The sequence below is a fragment of the Sinocyclocheilus anshuiensis genome, unplaced genomic scaffold (genome assembly GCF_001515605.1).
Source record: "Sinocyclocheilus anshuiensis isolate Anshui unplaced genomic scaffold, SAMN03320099.WGS_v1.1 scaffold488, whole genome shotgun sequence".
Taxonomy (NCBI): domain Eukaryota; kingdom Metazoa; phylum Chordata; class Actinopteri; order Cypriniformes; family Cyprinidae; genus Sinocyclocheilus; species Sinocyclocheilus anshuiensis.
This window is the reverse complement of record NW_015558584.1, coordinates 557-9,073: the sequence shown is the minus strand read 5'-3', so window position 1 is coordinate 9,073 and position 8,517 is coordinate 557.

Genomic DNA, 8,517 nt, shown 5'->3' with positions numbered 1-8,517 from the left:
TTACTTGGAAAAAGTAATCTGATTACGTAACTCGCGTTACTTGTAATGCGTTACCCCCAACACTGGTAATAACAAAAATAATGCGTGATAATGATCAGCTGAATGTACATTTTCTTCACATGTTCGTATTTATTGTGATGTCTGCAGAATTTCGGGTCGGTATTTTAGTGAGACCGACCCTCTCCTCCTCCTCGCACGTGTACGAGCGCGACCGGAACCCAGATGCGATCTCACCACCGCGCGCTCTTTCTCCTGCTGCTGCGCGCGCGTTCACGCCTGCTGCTCGCCAGCTCTCACGGCTCACGCGAGCTGAGAAATCAAAATACTCCAACCATCTACACTGAGAGATGACCTGAGGAACAACCGAGAAACCGTCGCGGCTCAACGGACGACTGTCCAGCACCAAAACCTCGCGGCGTTTCTCTTTCTGTGGAAGCGAAAGGAGCGGGACGAACAACAGTTTTCGCGTTAAATAACGTTACGCCAGAGTTTGTGCGTTTTCGCCGTACGCTGTGATATTTCCCACAAGAAGTTTTCAAAACAAGTTTGGACCGGATTCTGTTTGGAGTTGGACGTTATTTAGTTCACATCCCGCCTGGTGCGCGAGCGCTTGTGAGGCGCAATCTACTGAAGACAAGAAAACATGGATTTATTCCTTATTTTAACGGTAAAACTTTGATAAACAGTTCGAAATTGCGTGTAACAGCTGCTTTGCAGTCTTGTCCAGCATTTCTTGTTTAGGAAAATATCTACTGTAGTCCTGAGAGACACTTTTTTTTGCTGTGACAGGATGCGTTTACAGAGCCAAATATGTCAGTCCATGATGAAGAAGAGGAAACTCCTCTGATTCTCTGAGGGGAAAACACATCTAAATCATATTTTAACATATTACTGTATGTTATTTCTTCGAGTTCTCCTTTAATTTAGCTTAATAATTGGATTATTTCGTTATACAAAGTCCTGTATAGCTGTATAGTGGAGAGCACTCAGCTGGATTTAATTCGTATAAAAAAAGATGTTAAGCGTATATCATTGCTAAGAGCATTCTCACGCAATTGACCTTAGTTAGTTTTTAGTGCCCTTTGGACTGCAGAGGAACTGGGAAAATTTCACGTCAGCTTTATCTTGGTACGTGCGCCAGGCTGCCAGATATATCGTTTTTATTTTTGCCAATATTCTGCATTGTTCCTGTCAATATGGAGGAGTGGAGACAGTGCGGTCGCTGGTTGATAGACTGTAAGGTTTTGCCCCCCAACCATCGGGTCGTTTGGCCCTCAGCGGTGGTGTTCGACCTGGCCCAGGCGCTCAGAGATGGGGTGCTCCTGTGCCAGATGCTGCACAATCTGTCTCCTGGATCCGTGGACCTAAAGCAGATCAACTTCAGGCCTCAGATGTCACAGGTAAGTTAATGTTCATGACTGTGTTTTTAATGGCTGTATTTTAATGCTTGTCTCATATGCAGGAATGATTGATGATAGTATTGACAGCCGGAGAATGTGCATTGTTGTTCCCATAGGTTGCCACTCTTATTGCCATTCTTGATTCTTATCAACAGGGGTCGTTGTCGAGCATTAATGGCTGCGCAATTACAAATAGAACTGTCATAATCGATTAATCGAAAGTATTATCTGAACGAAACCTTTTGATGTTTTATAGTGTCATTGTTTAAAACCCTATTCTAGAACGTTTAAGTATAATGTTAGGGTCTCACAATCATCAAGCAGTTGAATGCAAAGCACACAGGTGTCTTTTAAACTTTCCATAGGTAATAGCACGTACGTATTTTATAGCTGAACATCCTTGTATCACTGTGCATACTGCATAGAGTATGTATAAGCCTGATCATTTGAAAGTAAGTATCTGAGGCTGTGCAGGGTTTAAAGGTGAATGTTAAGGAAGGGCCAAGGCTCTTATCTCTGTAAACATAAACCAGGAAAAGCAGCAAGTTCTTCGTGGGTTTCAGGAATGTGACTCTCAGCCAGTGCTCTTTGTGAAGGAATGTGTGGCAAAGGCAGTTCCTACCCGTAAATATGACGTGGCTGAGAAGCATGATGTAGCCATTTGTAAGTGTTGACTGTTTTGAGAGGTTTTATACACACGCCCCACTGTGTCTCCCACCCCTTCAGCATGTCTTATCAGTGTTGAATTGGGTTTCTGTCCAGAAATAATAATTATAATTATTAATAATTTTTAAAAATAAAATATTAAATATTACTATTGTAATATTCTCAAACTCATTTGAATAGACTCAAACTCAGAGATGAGTTTGCATGGAGTAGCATTTACTGTGAGTTTCTCTGAGACACTGAAAACACCAATTTTTAAAAAGTTGAACTTTTATTGTGCGAGATGCTGTAAAAGATACAAGTGCAGTAGACAAATACATCCATCTAGCATGTGTTGTTTACATAGAAAAATAATGTGAAAAGTAGTGCAGTGAAGTGTAAAAATGCGTTCTGTGTGAAAAGCCCCTAAGCCATATAACGATTTTGGTTTTATTTTGGTTATTTGTGCAGCCCAGGGAATGTTTAAAATGGTGATTTAAACCGTGATCGGTTACAGGACTCCTATACACTCATCCCTTACAGATTCATATCAATTTTGACCTAAAATCTTTATTGATTTAAGAAAGTGGTGCACACAACCCCTTTACAAATGCAAATCTATCTTTTCACAGCAAACCTGGACCAGAAATATGCTCAGCAAAAACATAAAGAGTTTTATGGCCTTCTTTCACTGACCATGATGTGATTTATACCTGTACAGATGTTGTCATATCTGACTGTATAGCTGTTTCACCCAGTGCTTGTAGGCTTTTGTTTTAGCTGTTATTTCTGAGACAGTCATAGGGACCTTAGATTCTCCCACATCAGTAGCTTCCTCAGCATGGAAGGGTTTTGTGTGGTATTACGTTGTGACAAATTGTTTTAAAGGGAGATCTGGCAGCACAATGGAAGCTGTGATTTATATGCAGCAAAGGTCACTGTGTGCTTTGATACACAGTGGTTGTTAATTTACTACCTCCATTAAATCAGGATGAAGTGATTATGTGGGCTGTTTGTGGTGGATGTTCATCGATACCGAAGCTTCTGCTGTTCTGCATGCTTCACATGTTCCTCGTTTTAGTGCAGTAGGCCTTTTTAATAATCACATTCTTGTGATTGGCTGTCACTTATAAACACCTATTATACCAGTAAAGACTGGAAGGACAGCCTCAGGTGTTAGTTAACAGACAAGTGTTTCCGAAAAGAATTTTAGTGAGCAAACACTTTGGCACACATGCTAGTACTGTCGGTATCAGTCACACAGAGAGATGCTTTTCCTCTCTCTCAGATAATAATTGCTTACATCACTTGCCCATGAATGTTTTATTTGTCTGTGGAGTGCAAGGGATTTGCTCCCTTCTCAGTGGAATGAGTACTCTTCAAATCAGTGCTTGTGTATTTCGAGAAGATGAATTCTGGTGTCTGACTGAAAGGTTGTTTTAATAGATTAGCTCACCTAAAAATGAAAATGTTGCCATTATTTACTGGCATTGTTGTTCCAATCATGTATGCTGCTTTTTTTTGTAGGAAACACAAATATTGTCATAAAAATAGTCCATATTACTATTGCTAAATGTGCTAAATTTTAGGGATGCACCGAAATGAAAATTATTGGCCGAAACCAAACAAAATTAAACACTGGGCTGAAGGCCGAACACAGTTTTTTGAGTTTTTTTTCCCCCATGTATTTTGTTAAATTTTTTTTCACCATTGCATAAATTAAAAAGCCAAAATGTGCTTTTTACTGTTTTGTCTTGCTTTTCAAAGAAAAAAAATCTATTACAAAACAACAATTTAAAAATATTTAACACTGAACATTTTTAACATTCTAGCAGACACTATACCAACAAAGCACAATATAACTTAAAATTAATAAGTTGGTAAAATATGGCTCAAAGTTGGAGGAGTACATTCTTCTCGATATAGATTATTAAAGGATCCCATGTTTTGTAAAACGTTCTGGTTGATCCTTTTAGAAAATATTTGATTTTTTCAGTTTTTAGAAAAAACATTACATCACTAAGCCATAGTGACAATTTAGGTGGCATTGGTGATTTCCACTCTAAAAGAATTCTTCTTCTAGCTATTAATGTTGCAAATGCCATGGCATTTTCTTTATCTTTAGTTATGTGAATGTCGTCACCTGTAACTCCAAACAGAGCCATTATTGGGTTAGGCTGCATTCTTAAATTAAATGCCGAGTTTAAAATTTCAAATATTGAAGACCAAAATTGTCTCAGTTTAGTGCATGACCAGAACATATGGGTTAGATCTGCCTTAAATGCACTGCAACGATCACGTTTCATCTATATTTGGGTATAGTTTAGCCAGTTTGGTTTTACTATAATGAATACGGTAGATAACTTTCATCTGAATCAGATTGAGTCGTGCACAAGATGAAATCCTATTTATTCTGTCAACAGCTTTGTCCCAAGTGTCTTTGGATATGTCAATTCCCAACTCTCCTATCCATTCTGTTTTGATCTTCTCTAGTGATCTATTTTGGAATGTCATAATTAAGTTATATATTTTGGAAATGAGGCCCTTGAGGTGTGTAGGGGTCTTAAGAACCAAGTCCAATCCTGATTCAGAGGGCATTTGAGGAAACACAGAGCAATGGGCCTGAATAAAGTGTTGAACCTAGAGATAACAAAAACAATCTGATTTTTGAAGATTACATTTTTGAATCAGGTCATTGTAATTAGCAAAAATATTATCAATGAAAAAGTCACTGCATTTAACTATGCCCAAGTCCTGCCATTGCTTGAAAGTAGCATCTAGCTTGGCAGCTGGGAAAAGATGATTATTACATATGGGGGTTTCCAAGGAAAAGTCTGTGAGTTGAAATGCTTGTCTAAACTGATTATATATTTTGAGAGTCGAAATTACAACTGGACTTGAGGAAAACTGCGATGGTGAGAATGGTGACTTCATTGTAATCAGCACCGACAGCGATGTTGATTTGCAAGATTTAGCCTCCGCTTCACACCATTCTATATGTGGGGACTGAAACCAATAAATAACTTTTTGTAAATTTGCTGCCCAATAATAATTTAGCAAATTTGGGAGAGCCAGTCCTCCGTCCTTTTTAGGTTTTTCAAGAAACTCCCTGCGTATTCTTGGCTTTTTGCCCCCCCATATAAAGGAAGACAGCAACCTATTGGTTGACTGAAAAAAGGACTTCGGCAAGAAAATTGGAAGACTCTGAAACAAATACAATAATCTGGGTAACACATTCATTTTAACACAATTGATTTTACCAGTTAAAGACATATATATAACACTCCACCGTCGAAAATCTGATTCAAGTTTTTTAAGTATGGGATTATAATTTGCTTTAAACAGATCAGTGTACGAACGGGTAATATTTATTCCTAAGTATTTAAATCTTGATTTTGATATACAAAAGGGCAAGTCTGTATCTGTAATCTGATCTGCCATATGATTTACAGGGAAGCATATACTTTTAGAGAAGTTTAATTTATAACCTGAAAAGTACCCGTACTCTTTTAATATTTTCACAACTTCAGAGATGCATGATAGTGGGTCAGTTATATATAATAACAGATCGTCAGCATATAGAGAGACTTTATACTCTACACCCCTTCTTTTAATACCACTGATAGACTGTGATGATCTGAGTACTGATGATAATGGCTCTATAGCTAAAATAAATAGCAAAGGGCTAAGGGGGCATCCTTGCCGTGTGCCTCTAGACAAGGAAAAATATTGTGATACTATCTTATTTGTGACTACGGCTGCCTTAGGTTGATGATAAAGCAGGTGAATCCAGGAAATTAATTTTGAGCCAAATCCAAATTGATCTAATACAGCAAATAAATAGTTCCATTCGACTCTATCAAACGCTTTCTCTGCGTCTAGAGAAATAATCACTTCAGGATTACCCTCTGACGCAGGAGAATGCACAACATTAAGAAGTTTCCTAATATTAATGAAGGAGTGGCGCCCCTTTATGAAGCCTGTCTGGTCTTGTGAAATAATATCTGGTATTATATACTCTATTCTAGAGGCCAGTACTTTAGATAAAATTTTAACGTCTACATTTAGTAAGGAAATAGGTCTGTAAGAACTACAATCAAGGGCATCTTTATCTGGCTTCAGAAGAACTGTGATATGGGCCTGTGTAAGACTTGATGGCAGTTTTGATTGATCAAGAGAGTGATTGAAGATATTAAGAAGCAAAGGGGATAGTTGTGAGGAAAATTTTTTATAAAACTCGACGGGAAAACCGTCTGGTCCCAGGGCTTTACCACTTTGCATGGCTCTGATTGAATCCTCTATCTCTTGAAGTTGTAGATGTTTATCAAGATTATTCTTTTGGTCTATTTTAACTGTGGGCAGGTTAGCATTAGCCAAAAATTTTGACATGAAAGAGTCATCGTGTAGAAATTCTGAACTGTACAGATCTGAATAATATTTATGAAAAACAGAATGGGGATCTAGGGGATCTACTGTAATTTCTTGCGATGTTTTCCTTATCTTTGGAATAAGCCGAGATGCTGTTAACTGTTGTAACTGTTGAGCAAGAAGACGGCCTGCCTTTTCACCATGTTCGTAAAACCTGGCACGGGCAAAAACCAAGTCACGTTCTGTTTTTTCTGTTGATAGTAAATCATATTTTGTCTTAAGACTAAGTTTTTCTCTATATAGTTCTGCCGTTGGGGCCTTAGCATACTGACGGTCAGTTTTCTGTATAGATTCGATGAGTTTCTCCTGTGTTTTTTTCCTTTCTTTATTACGTAAGGCGGAGTATGATATTATTTCTCCCCTTATTACAACCTTAAATGTCTCCCATAATAATGATGGTGATATAGAGTCTGTTTTATTAGTTAGTAGAAAATTGTCAATCGCACAAGATATGAATTGGCAAAAGTTTGCATCTGAAAGTAAAGTTGTGTTTAGCCTCCATACTGACCATGTTGGGTAGTTATAAGTAAAACAAATATCAAGAATTACGGGGGCGGGATCTGATTTGACAATAGCAGAGTATTCTATGTTTTTTATTGCTGGGATAAGCCTTTTATCAGTAAAGAAATAATCTATCCTTGAGTACGTCTGATGGACATGTGAAAAGCAAGAGAATTCTTTTTTATCAGGAAATAAAAACCTCCATGGATCCACACTTCGAATTTGAGTCATATATCCAGCAATAATCTGAGACATTTTTAAAAGTGGTAGAGTTTTAGGGTTGGAAAGATCCATAGCTATATCCATCACACAATTCAAATCCCCACCAAATATAAGATGGTAAGTGTTTAAATCTGGTAACAAGGAAAATATTTTTTTCACAAAATTAACGTCATCCCAGTTGGGTGCGTAGACACTAACCAGGACTACTGGTGTGCTGAAAAGATGGCCTGATACAATAATGTACCGCCCTTGGGGATCTGAAATCGTTTCAGATGCAGTAAATTGTACTTTTTTATGAATTATAATGGCTGCACCTCTAGCCATATGGTTAAAGTTAGAATGGTAAACCTGGCCAACCCAAGTTTTTCGAAGTCGGTTGTGATCTTCAATGCGTAGGTGTGTTTCCTGTAGAAAGGCTATTTCTGTTTTTAGTCTCTTAATATGTGTAAATATACGAGTTCTTTTCACTGGTCCATTTAACCCTCTAACATTCCAGCTAACAAAGCGTGTTGCTGACCCTCCGGAACATTTCACTTTATTGTCCATATCTGCCATTATTTATCAATAACTGTCTGTATGCCCAAATATTGTATCCACAATAAGCTGTATGCACAATAAGCACAATGTAAGCCACATTCTGTATAATGTGACAGAATGTGAATGGGGGGGTAAAAAAAAGAAAGAAAAAAAAACACAAATGATAAAAATACGTGTAAATATGAGAGTTCTTAAAAAAACAAAAACACAAATACTAAACCTTGATAAACAACCAAAACTATACTACATTCTAGATTTGTCCGTTGAACAAAGACAAACCGCAGCGCACAACAATCTCTCAGCTCCCGATAGTCCAAGTCTATATACGTTTCATTTTTCCCCAGAGCTCCCGAAGTAATCAGAACATACAGAGAAAAGTAAAGCATACCAATAAGTGTATAAAAAAAAATACGGTACTACATAATAACAAATAAGAGCATAAACAGATCTAAAGCTCTATTATTACAGTATCGCGTAACAAAACTATAAATGCAAGACATCAATTTTGAGCCAATCTGCAGTGAAGTTGTTCATCATGAATATGATTGAATAGTCTGTAAATTAGCTCAGCTATTGTGTAATTAGACTTGTGCTGGTATTCGGTAATGCGATATATCACGGTAATGAATATGCACAATATTGTTATCGTGGGCTCTTCTAAATACCGTGAATAATTATATATTACAAGTTATTCAGAATTTTGAATGCATTTTAAGAATACTTTTCCCATCAACTGGTCAAAATGCACAACACCGCTGTATGCTGCGTGAAAGACGCATGCGCA